We start from the raw sequence: 12,460 nt of genomic DNA, 5'->3' as shown, positions 1-12,460 counted from the left end.
CTGGAATCATAACGAAGGCCGTGTTTCCCCAGGAGTACACAGTAATAAGGAAAGAGAGGGAAGGTAGGGGAGGAGGCGGAGTGGCCCTACTCTTGAGAAAAGAATGGAGTTTTAAGGAGATGGCCATCCCGGGCTGTGAGGAGTTCAGAGACTACATAGCAGGCACCATAACAATGGGAGGACCAAGAATAGTAGTAGCAGTAATATACAACCCTCCACCAAATGACAGAAGACCCAGTCAAGAGTATGAAAACAATAACATGGCAGTTAACACTATAAATGAGAGGGCAGCCTCTGCTGCCTATAGAAATAGATCCCACTTGCTCATAATGGGCGACTTCAATCACGGAAAGATTGATTGGGAGAACAAGGAACCGCATGGAGGCGAAGATACGTGGAGAGCCAAATTATTGGAGGTGGTGACAAGCAACTTTTTAACCAAGCATGTCGGAGAACCCACAAGGATGAGAGGCAATGACGAACCAGCGAGACTCGACCTAGTCTTCACTCTGAATGACTCTGACATAAGAGAAATCGGTTTTGAGGCCCCAGTAGGAATGAGCGACCACAGTGTACTGGTGTTTGAGTACTTGATTGAAGAAGGGTTATTGAACTCGAGGATGGATACCGAAACCAAAAGGTTAGCATACCGAAAGGGAAACTATGAGGGGATAAGAAAATTCCTAACAGATATAGCATGGGAAACAGAGCTCAGGGGAAAGACGGCCCAAGATATGATGGATTACATCACGCAGAAGTGCAAGGACGCAGCAAACAAGTTTGTCCCAGTCCAAAAGGAAAACAGAGAAATGAAATGAGAAACCCATGGTTTAATCAGAGATGTAGGCTAGCTAAGCAGCAAAGTAAAAGGGCATGGAGAAACTATAGGAATAACAGGACTCTGGAGAGCAGAGAAAGATACCAGAATGCCAGGAATGAATATGTCAGGATGAGAAGAGAGGCAGAAGGACAATACGAAAATGACATCGCAAGCAAGGCAAAGACTCAGCCTAAATTGTTGCATAGCCACATTAGGAGAAAAACAACAGTAAAGGAACAGGTTATGAAATTAAGGATAGGGGCGGAAGGATTCACTACAAATGACAAGGAAGTGTGTGAGGAATTGAATAAGAAATTCCAGGAGGTCTTCACCTTAGAGCAAGGAGAAATTCCAGAGGTAAGTGAGGGAATAGCTAACCAGGAACCCCTGGAAGAGTTTGAGATTACCAGTGGGGAAGTAAGGAAGTGTTTACTAGAGTTGGACGTGACGAAGGCTATAGGCCCAGATGGAATCTCCCCTTGGGTTCTAAAGGAAGGAGCAGGAGAACTGTGCCTACCACTCTCCATAGTGTATAACAAATCACTGGGAACAGGGGAACTGCCAGATATTTGGAAAGCAGCTAACGTAGTCCCGATATACAAGAAAGGGGATAGACAGGAGGCACTGAACTACAGGCCAGTGTCCTTAACTTGCATACCATGCAAGCTGATGGAGAAGATTGTGCGAAAAAAACTAGTGGAGCATCTGGAGCGAAGGAACTATGTAACACAGCATCAACATGGGTTCAGGGATGGCAGGTCCTGCCTCACAGGGTTACTTGAATTCTACGACCAGGCAACAAAAATAAGGCAAGAAAGAGAAGGGTGGGCAGACTGCATATTTTTGGATAGTCAGAAAGCCTTTGACACAGTGCCACACAAGAGGCTAGTGCTAAAGATGGAGATGCAGGCTGGAGTGAAAGGGAAGGTACTCCGGTGGATAGAGGAGTACCTAAGCAACAGGAGACAACGAGTCTGTGTGAGGGGTGAGGTCTCAGATTGGCGAGACGTACAAAGTGGAGTTCCGCAGGGGGTCAGTCCTTGGACCTATACTGTTTGTGGTATATGTAAATGATCTCCCAGAGGGTATAGATTCGTTCCTCTCAATGTTTGCCGACGATGCAAAAATTATGAGGAGGATTGAAACAGAGGATAATAGTAGGAGGCTACAAGATGACCTGGATAGACTGAGTGAATGGTCCAACAAATGGCTGTTAAAGTTCAACCCGAGTAAATGCAAAGTAATGAAACTAGGCAGTGGAAGCAGGAGGCCAGCCACAGGATACAGAATAGGAGATGAAGTACTTAATGAAACAGACAGAGAGAAAGATCTAGGAGTTGATATCACACCAAACCTGTCTCCTGAAGCTCACATAAAGAGAATAACGTCTGCGGCATATGCGAGGCTGGCTAACATCAGAACGGCGTTCAGGAACCTGTGTAAGGAATCATTCAGAATCTTGTACACCACATATGTAAGACCAATCCTGGAGTATGCGGCCCCAGCATGGAGCCCGTACCTTGTCAAGCACAAGACGAAGCTGGAAAAAGTCCAAAGGTATGCTACTAGACTAGTCCCAGAACTAAGAGGCATGAGTTATGAGGAAAGGCTGCGGGAAATGCACCTTACGACACTGGAAGACAGAAGAGTAAGGGGAGACATGATCACAACCTACAAAATCCTCAGAGGAATCGACTGGGTAAACAAGGATGAACTATTCAACACCGGTGGGACGCGAACAAGGGGACACAGGTGGAAGCTGAGTACCCAAATGAGCCACAGAGACGTTAGAAAGAACTTTTTTCAGTGTCAGAGTAGTTAGTAAATGGAATGCACTAGGAAGTGATGTGGTGGAGGCTGACTCCATACACAGTTTCAAATGTAGATATGATAGAGCCCAGTAGGCTCAGGAATCTGTACACCAGTTGACTGATTTGTTGAGAGGCGGGACCAAAGAACCAAAGCTCAACCCCCGCAAGCACAAATAGGTGAGTACACACACACACACAAACACACACACACACACACACAGTGGTGGGTAAACTTCTGGAGTCTGTGCATAACTTGCTCATTGAAAACGTTGCTAACTCTCCAGTGTTGTTCCTGGGCGACTGAACATGAAGTGTTACTGTGTGGTGCTCGTCACGTATAATGTAATGATATAGTTAAAGTGTCTTTAATAGTGCTATTATGTGAGGGAACCAAAGTGGTGTGAAGCGAGCAGTGCCAGCGAGAGTCCCAAGTACACACCTTCCCTACCCCTCCCCTGCGAGTCCCAAGTACACACCTTCCCTACCCTTCCCCTGTGAGTCCCAAGTGCACACCTTCCCTACCCCCTCCCCTGCGACCATCCATGTTCCTGACACCAGTTGCTCCCTCCCTTCCTCGCCTGCCCTAGCTCATCCACCTCCATCAGTTGTGTGTGGCCCGTACCCAGCAGTGATCACGGGGAGGTGAAGTCCAGCCTTGCATGTGCAGCCTCCTAGCCCTCCTGTGCTTGGTGCGCTTGTTTCAGCTTTACTGATGTCCGAGTTCTTTGTCGTGTCTGGCTTTACAGGTTGGTTCCACGATTTCCTCTTTCAATGCATTTAATTTGTTGACCTCGTGCTGGGCACCAGTATTTTCATACATTTTTTATACTTATTTCCAATAATTCAGCTTTTCAGACAAAGAATATTCAGTAGATGTAGTATCATAGTCTTTTCTAATTTTCCTGAGGCGTAATTTAATAACGTTCCACATGAAAGACTGGCAAGGAAGCTACAGGCACAGGGAATATATGGGAGAACATTGGAATGGATAAAACAATGTTTAAAACAAAGGAAGCAATGCCTCATCTTAAGTGGAAAATCAATCTTACTGGAGGAATGTGGTGAGTGGCCGGGGTGCCTGAGGGGCACATTTTGGGCTAAACATTTTTGTCATTTATATCAATGATATAGATGAGAATATTACTAACATCATCAAATTTGCAGATGACACTAAGATTTATGGTAACATGGGAAGTGAAAATAATATTAAGGCCTTACAAAAATATCTATATAAACTCCACAAATGGCCGGAAGTGTGGCAAATGCCTGTAAATATCGATAATTTAATTTAATTATTCATTTATATACAAGACTTCTTACATTTTTGTAAAGTCACTAGCACGCATAGCGTTTCAGGGCAGGTTTTGAAATTCTAATTTTCCCCGGAATATTACCCACCAAATCGTTTAACAACCAGGTACCCGTTCATTGCTGGGTGAACAGAAGCAATAATTAAGGATTGGCGCCCAGTCAATCCTCCCCGGCCAAGATACGAACAGAGACCAAATCGCTCGCTAAGCGCCGGGCGAGTTCTTTACCACTGTACCACGGGGACTGCAAAATGCAAGACCTTGCAAGGGGGTATAACAATTCACGTCACAATTAGCAACATTATGTTGCAGCAGATTGAAGAAGAAAATGACCTTGGCGTCGGAACCAACGAGTCATTGAAAACAACACATCAAGGGGGGGGAGGGGGGAGGGGATGTAAGGTATAGTGTAATGACATTGAAGTGAGTGATATGATCTGTTGTGACTGTAAAGTATAGTGTAGTGACAGTGAAGTCAGTGATGTTATCTGTAGTGATTGTAAGGTGTAGTGAAGTGACAATGAAGTGAGTGATGTGATCTTTTTTTACTGTAAATTATAGTGTAGTGACGGTGACGTTATTGATGTGATCTGAAGTGACTGTAAAGTATAGTGTAGTTAAAGGGATTTGATCTGTAGTGAATGTAAATAATTGTACAGTTAAAGTGATGTGACTGTGGTGTCTGTAAATAATAGTGCAGTGACAGTGATGTGATATGTATAGACTGTAAAGTATAGTGTAGGGACATGTGAGCACATCAAGTGGGAGCTACAGAAAAAAAACAAAGCGAACCAAACCCTAGAAATAGTCAAACGAACCTTGGACTTCTAAGAAAATAAATAGTTATTCTACTGAATAAATCACTGGCGCGCCCCCGCCTGGACTACTGTATCCATGATGACCAAACCGCACATCAGATGATGGAGAAACGTCGACGTTTTGACGTGATAATGGTCCAGGACAGACCGAAATGTCGTTGTTTCTCCATCTTCTGATGTGTGGTTTGGTCATGATATCTTCAGCCGCGTTATTGTGACTCATCGTCTACTGCATCCACACATGGAGACCTCATCTTCAGAAAGACACAGCTGCTTTAGAGAACGTTCAACACCGAGCGACAAAAATCATTCCAGAATTAAGTGGTCTCTCGTACCAGGAACAGTTGAGGGGCCACAAAGTTAACAACACTGCATACCAGGCATGTGAGGGCGGATCTCAATAAAACTTAGAATGCTGAATCAGTAAAATACTGATCCAGACCACTTCCCTAAAAGGTCAGATACGACACACACGAGGAGCAAAGGTTTCAAACTCAGCAAGCCACAATTATATATGACTAAAAACAGGAGATGCGTTTTCACTCATACGGTTAAAAAACCGTGAAACCGCCTACCCGCAGAAGCCGTAAATGCCAAGACACTGGTGTAGATCAATATTCTGCTAAATATAATTATCAGGGGAAAATGAGGTGATCGAACAAGTCGCCGGATTCCTGTCCTCGTCGGGGCTAATAGAGAGATGGTGACTCTCAGGTAAATTCAGGTAAATGTATGACTCATTTTTATTTCGAGCTTCTACTGATGTCCTCTTGAACTATTTTCTATCATATTAAAGAGGATGTGTTCGGCCTCCTTGTATATTCCATTCACTAACTGTCTACTGTTCATTTCGACTCTGAACTCCCAAGCCATTCCCTGACGGCCCACTCGCTCGCCTGGTGTACACGACTATGGCGCCTCGCACTAACAAGAGGTTTTACTAATTAAATTCATCTCATGGTTAACTCTGACGGCTATTAAACATCAAGAAAGATCAAGAACTCGTAATTACAACCATGAGCACCTGTCCTAAAGCCTGTCATTCATGTTAGGAGGACTTTCCTTGTCCCCTGCGGTCTGACCTTAACGTGACAGTGACTGTCCCACTGTCACGTTATACGAGATACGGTTCACTACAGGTGTCACGTGAGTTATCTGACAGTGACCTTCTCATCAAACAACAAGACAGTACTAGAGTTAACACGAAAAGGCAGAAATATTGCACCAATTCAAGATCCAGTTGGACTAAATCATCAGAACAAGTGGTGTACATTTGACAAACCACCGGCTTCCTGTCCTCGTCGAGGTCACTAGTAAGATTGTGCCCCTCAGGTAAATTCAAGTAAATTAATCATTCAAAACTCCACAGACCAACATGATACTCTTAGTGCTTGACTCTTTCTCATAAGATTCTTCAGCACAGATAGTTACTAGTTAACCTGTTGTGAGTTTAGTGACTTGTACACTGCCATCGTAAAGGTCGACCCGCACCTGTGTCCAACCATGTAATTGGGGAACCTTTGACAAGCTGCCTGCTTCCTGTCCTCGTCGAGGCCACTAGTATTAGTACCCCTCAGGTAAACTCAGGTATCAAAATACACCGAATGGTTGCACAAAAGCTGAGGAGGTTGGTAAGGCTTGGAACCCCTCACATCGGAATCAAGATAAAAACAAATTTGGTCTTTCTACTCTACAGACAATTAGAACCAATAATGCCAGCACCAAAAATATACTTGACAGTTATTCAGTCACGACTGTTGCGTCAAGAACTCGCCAGTCCTCCACCAGAACACAGGGCGCTCATACATGCTTAACACCACTGGCCCACTACTCTGATACATTGACTACCTCAGCACCAGGGTCTTCTCCACCTGCTACCTTAGCTGGCACTCAAGCAACACTCACGGCACCTGCACAGTTGCTAGTCCAATGCAATAACATTTGTTGTGTATTTGTTAGAAATGCCGAGCGTAGACGATTCTAGTTATATTTTACAGAAGCGTCGCGTCATTCTGGGACAGTTAGGAGTTGCAATTTGCTCTAATAATGTTCATTTATGTACAGATCGCTTTTGATTGTTGCCTCTGGAGGCGGCTACTTTGTTGTGCACCATACTCATACTGTGATGAGAAGCGCAAAGTGATTAATAAAGACAAAACAGGTCTTATCAGACCCCAGCGGGAATTTTTACATTAACATTGTCATCTAATGTGGGCACCTTATCACTGATGGTTTCAGTCCTGATCATCTGCAATGTTATTTAAGTTCTGTATGAACTTCCGACCCTCCATACTAGAGTGAATGAAATCTCAAGCTCCCGATTAATTCACATCCAAATTTACATTCATGGTTCTCGTTCCATAATTACCATTGCTACACTTCTCCACCTGGCTTACTCAAGACCACACCACAGGCCTGTCATATTATTAAATACTGCTCTAAAAAGAGTTCCACTGACATCAACAACACTGTGTTGTGCAGCAGGCAAGAGGCGCCCCACACACACCTACCTCTCTGGCTTCTGACCTTCAACTGATACGCAACAACGACGGTGGTGATCACTTGCAACGGGGCGCCCAGGGTGCCGCTGGCCATGAGCTCTTGTTTACTGTTACACATCTTTTTATCTCATTGCAGAAGCTACTCGTTCCTTCTGCATTAATACGTTGGAAATTGGCAACGTATTTCAGCTCCGCATTGTCTTTGGTGGCGTTGTAAAGAGTCACATTTGAAGCTGAAGATATTAAGTTAAGATATAAATGGTGTGTTTAGTGAGAAGGGGCTCCCATGCCAGTGGCCTTGAGTGCCAGTGGCCTCCCATGCCAGTGGCCTTGAGTGCCAGTGGCCTTGAGTGCCAGTGGCCTCCCATGCCAGTGGCCTTGAGTGCCAGTGGCCTCCCATGCCAGTGGCCTTGAGTGCCAGTGGCCTCCCATGCCAGTGGCCTTGAGTGCCAGTGGCCTCCCATGCCAGTGGCCTTCAGTGCCAGTGGCCTCCCATGCCAGTGGCCTTGAGTGCCAGTGGCCTCCCATGCCAGTGGCCTTGAGTGCCAGTGGCCTCCCATGCCAGTGGCCTTGAGTGCCAGTGGCCTCCCATGCCAGTGGCCTTCAGTGCCAGTGGCCTCCCATGCCAGTGGCCTTCAGTGCCAGTGGCCTCCCATGCCAGTGGCCTTGAGTGCCAGTGGCCTCCCATGCCAGTGGCCTTGAGTGCCAGTGGCCTCCCATGCCAGTGGCCTCCCATGCCAGTGGCCTTGAGTGCCAGTGGCCTCCCATGCCAGTGGCCTTGAGTGCCAGTGGCCTCCCATGCCAGTGGCCTTGAGTGCCAGTGGCCTCCCATGCCAGTGGCCTTCAGTGCCAGTGGCCTCCCATGCCAGTGGCCTTCAGTGCCAGTGGCCTCCCATGCCAGTGGCCTCCCATGCCAGTGGCCTCCCATGCCAGTTGCCTCCCATGTTAGTGGCCTTCCATGCCAGTGGTCCCCCATGCCAGTAGCCCCCCATGTAGGTGGCCTCCCATGCCAGTAGCCCCCCATGTAGATGGCCTCCCATTCCAGTGGCCCCCCATGTTGGTCACCTCCCATGCAACTGGCATCCCATGTTAGCGGCCTCCTATGTTGGTGGCCTACCATGTCAGTGGCCTCCAATGCCAGTGGCCTCCCATGCCAGTGGCCTTCCATGCCAGTGGCCTCCCATGCCAGTGGCCTCCCATGCCAGTGGCTTCCCATGCCAGTGGCCTCCCATGCCAGTGGCCTCCCATGCCAGTGGCCTCCCATGACAGTGGCCTCCCATGCCAGTGGCTTCCCATGCCAGTGGCCTCCCATGCCAGTGGCCTCCCATGACAGTGGCCTCCCATGCCAGTGGCCTCCCATGCCAGTGGCCTCCCATGCCAGTGGCCTCCCATGCCAGTGGCCTACCATGCCAGTGGCCTCCCATGACAGTGGCCTCCCATGCCAGTGGCCTCCCATGCCAGTGGCCTCCCATGCCAGTGGCCTCCCATGCCAGTGGCTTCCCATGCCAGTGGCCTCCCATGCCAGTGGCCTCCCATGACAGTGGCCTCCCATGACAGTGGCCTCCCATGCCATTGGCCTCCCATGCCAGTGGCATCCCATGCCAGTGGCCTCCCATGCCAGTGGCCTCCCATGCCAGTGGCTTCCCATGCCAGTGGCCTCCCATGCCAGTGGCCTCCCATGCCAGTGGCCTCCCATAACAGTGGCCTCCCATGACAGTGGCCTCCCATGACAGTGGCCTCCCATGCCAGTGGCCTCCCATGCCAGTGGCCTCCCATGACAGTGGCCTCCCATGACAGTGGCCTCCCATGCCAGTGGCCTCCCATGACAGTGGCCTCCCATGACAGTGGCCTCCCATGCCAGTGGCCTCCCATGCCAGTGGCCTCCCATGCCAGTGGCCTCCCATGACAGTGGCCTCCCATGCCAGTGGCCTCCCATGCCAGTGGCCTCCCATGACAGTGGCCTCCCATGCCAGTGGCTTCCCATGCCAGTGGCCTCCCATGCCAGTGGCCTTCCATGCCAGTGGCCTCCCATGCCAGTGGCCTCCCATGCCAGTGGCCTCCCATGCCAGTGGCCTCCCATGCCAATGGCTTCCCATGCCAGTGGCCTCCCATGCCAGTGGCCTCCCATAACAGAGGCCTCCCATGCCAGTGGCCTCCCATGCCAGTGGCCTCCCATGCCAGTGGCCTCCCATGCCAGTGGCCTCCCATGACAGTGGCCTCCCATGACAGTGGCCTCCCATACCAGTGGCCTCCCATGCCAGTGGCCTCCCATGCCAGTGGCCTCCCATGCCAGTGGCCTCCCATGCCAGTGGCCTCCCATGACAGTGGCCTCCCATGCCAGTGGCCTCCCATGCCAGTGGCCTCCCATGACAGTGGCCTCCCATGCCAGTGGCTTCCCATGCCAGTGGCCTCCCATGCCAGTGGCCTCCCATGCCAGTGGCCTCCCATGCCAGTGGCCTCCCATGCCAGTGGCCTCCCATGCCAGTGGCTTCCCATGCCAGTGGCCTCCCATGACAGTGGCCTCCCATGCCAGTGGCCTCCCATGCCAGTGGCCTCCCATGCCAGTGGCCTCCCATGCCAGTGGCCTCCCATGACAGTGGCCTCCCATGCCAGTGGCCTCCCATAACAGTGGCCTCCCATGCCAGTGGCTTCCCATGCCAGTGGCCTCCCATGACAGTGGCCTCCCATGACAGTGGCCTCCCATGCCAGTGGCCTCCCATGCCAGTGGCTTCCCATGCCAGTGGCCTCCCATGCCAGTGGCCTCCCATGACAGTGGCCTCCCATGCCAGTGGCCTTGAGTGCCAGTGGCCTCCCATGCCAGTGGCCTTGAGTGCCAGTGGCCTCCCATGCCAGTGGCCTTCAGTGCCAGTGGCCTCCCATGCCAGTGGCCTTCAGTGCCAGTGGCCTCCCATGCCAGTGGCCTTCAGTGCCAGTGGCCTCCCATGCCAGTGGCCTCCTATGCCAGTGGCCTCCCATGCCAGTTGCCTCCCATGTTAGTGGCCTTCCATGCCAGTGGTCCCCCATGCCAGTAGCCCCCCATGTAGGTGGCCTCCCATGCCAGTAGCCCCCCATGTAGATGGCCTCCCATTCCAGTGGCCCCCCATGTTGGTCACCTCCCATGCAACTGGCATCCCATGTTAGCGGCCTCCTATGTTGGTGGCCTACCATGTCAGTGGCCTCCAATGCCAGTGGCCTCCCATGCCAGTGGCCTTCCATGCCAGTGGCCTCCCATGCCAGTGGCCTCCCATGCCAGTGGCTTCCCATGCCAGTGGCCTCCCATGCCAGTGGCCTCCCATGCCAGTGGCCTCCCATGACAGTGGCCTCCCATGCCAGTGGCTTCCCATGCCAGTGGCCTCCCATGCCAGTGGCCTCCCATGACAGTGGCCTCCCATGCCAGTGGCCTCCCATGCCAGTGGCCTCCCATGCCAGTGGCCTCCCATGCCAGTGGCCTACCATGCCAGTGGCCTCCCATGACAGTGGCCTCCCATGCCAGTGGCCTCCCATGCCAGTGGCCTCCCATGCCAGTGGCCTCCCATGCCAGTGGCTTCCCATGCCAGTGGCCTCCCATGCCAGTGGCCTCCCATGACAGTGGCCTCCCATGACAGTGGCCTCCCATGCCATTGGCCTCCCATGCCAGTGGCCTCCCATGCCAGTGGCCTCCCATGCCAGTGGCGTCCCATGCCAGTGGCTTCCCATGCCAGTGGCCTCCCATGCCAGTGGCCTCCCATGCCAGTGGCCTCCCATAACAGTGGCCTCCCATGACAGTGGCCTCCCATGACAGTGGCCTCCCATGCCAGTGGCCTCCCATGCCAGTGGCCTCCCATGACAGTGGCCTCCCATGACAGTGGCCTCCCATGACAGTGGCCTCCCATGCCAGTGGCCTCCCATGACAGTGGCCTCCCATGACAGTGGCCTCCCATGCCAGTGGCCTCCCATGCCAGTGGCCTCCCATGCCAGTGGCCTCCCATGACAGTGGCCTCCCATGCCAGTGGCCTCCCATGCCAGTGGCCTCCCATGACAGTGGCCTCCCATGCCAGTGGCTTCCCATGCCAGTGGCCTCCCATGCCAGTGGCCTTCCATGCCAGTGGCCTCCCATGCCAGTGGCCTCCCATGCCAGTGGCCTCCCATGCCAGTGGCCTCCCATGCCAATGGCTTCCCATGCCAGTGGCCTCCCATAACAGTGGCCTCCCATGCCAGTGGCCTCCCATGCCAGTGGCCTCCCATGCCAGTGGCCTCCCATGCCAGTGGCCTCCCATGACAGTGGCCTCCCATGACAGTGGCCTCCCATACCAGTGGCCTCCCATGCCAGTGGCCTCCCATGCCAGTGGCCTCCCATGCCAGTGGCCTCCCATGCCAGTGGCCTCCCATGACAGTGGCCTCCCATGCCAGTGGCCTCCCATGCCAGTGGCCTCCCATGACAGTGGCCTCCCATGCCAGTGGCTTCCCATGCCAGTGGCCTCCCATGCCAGTGGCCTCCCATGCCAGTGGCCTCCCATGCCAGTGGCCTCCCATGCCAGTGGCCTCCCATGCCAGTGGCCTCCCATGCCAGTGGCTTCCCATGCCAGTGGCCTCCCATGACAGTGGCCTCCCATGCCAGTGGCCTCCCATGCCAGTGGCCTCCCATGCCAGTGGCCTCCCATGCCAGTGGCCTCCCATGACAGTGGCCTCCCATGCCAGTGGCCTCCCATAACAGTGGCCTCCCATGCCAGTGGCTTCCCATGCCAGTGGCCTCCCATGACAGTGGCCTCCCATGACAGTGGCCTCCCATGCCAGTGGCCTCCCATGCCAGTGGCTTCCCATGCCAGTGGCCTCCCATGCCAGTGGCCTCCCATGACAGTGGCCTCCCATGCCAGTGGCCTCCCATGCCAGTGGCCTCCCATGCCAGTGGCCTCCCATGCCAGTGGCCTCCCATGACAGTGGCCTCCCATGACAGTGGCCTCCCATGACAGTGGCCTCCCATGTCAGTGGCCTCCCATGCCAGTGGCCTCCCATGTCAGTGGCCTCCCATGCCAGTGGCCTCCCATGCCAGTGGCCTCCCATGACAGTGGCCTCCCATGCCAGTGGCCTCCCATGCCAGTGGCCTCCCATGCCAGTGGCCTCCCATGCCAGTGGCCTCCCATGCCAGTGGCCTCCCATGCCAGTGGCCTCCCATGACAGTGGCTTCCCATGCCAGTGGCCTCCCATGTCAGTGGCCTCCCAT

The 12,460-nt window shown here is 52.6% G+C and overlaps 1 protein-coding gene across 1 annotated transcript in view; it reads right to left on the bottom strand.

Annotated features, from left to right (window-relative positions):
- The window catches only part of LOC123770240 (cytochrome P450 2L1), a 43,570-nt gene extending 36,195 nt beyond the window's left edge, over positions 1-7,375 (bottom strand). The window contains exon 1 of the mRNA XM_045761903.2: positions 7,270-7,375. The gene's annotated coding sequence lies outside the window, so the exon portion shown is untranslated. The remainder of the gene's footprint in view (positions 1-7,269) is intronic.
- Between the last annotated feature and the right edge of the window lie 5,085 nt (positions 7,376-12,460).

Source organism: Procambarus clarkii, chromosome 42 (genome assembly GCF_040958095.1).
Source record: "Procambarus clarkii isolate CNS0578487 chromosome 42, FALCON_Pclarkii_2.0, whole genome shotgun sequence".
In the NCBI taxonomy this organism is placed as follows: Eukaryota; Metazoa; Arthropoda; class Malacostraca; order Decapoda; family Cambaridae; genus Procambarus; species Procambarus clarkii.
The sequence above is the reverse complement of the archived record's forward strand: the minus strand, read 5'-3'. Positions and strand labels throughout refer to the sequence as shown.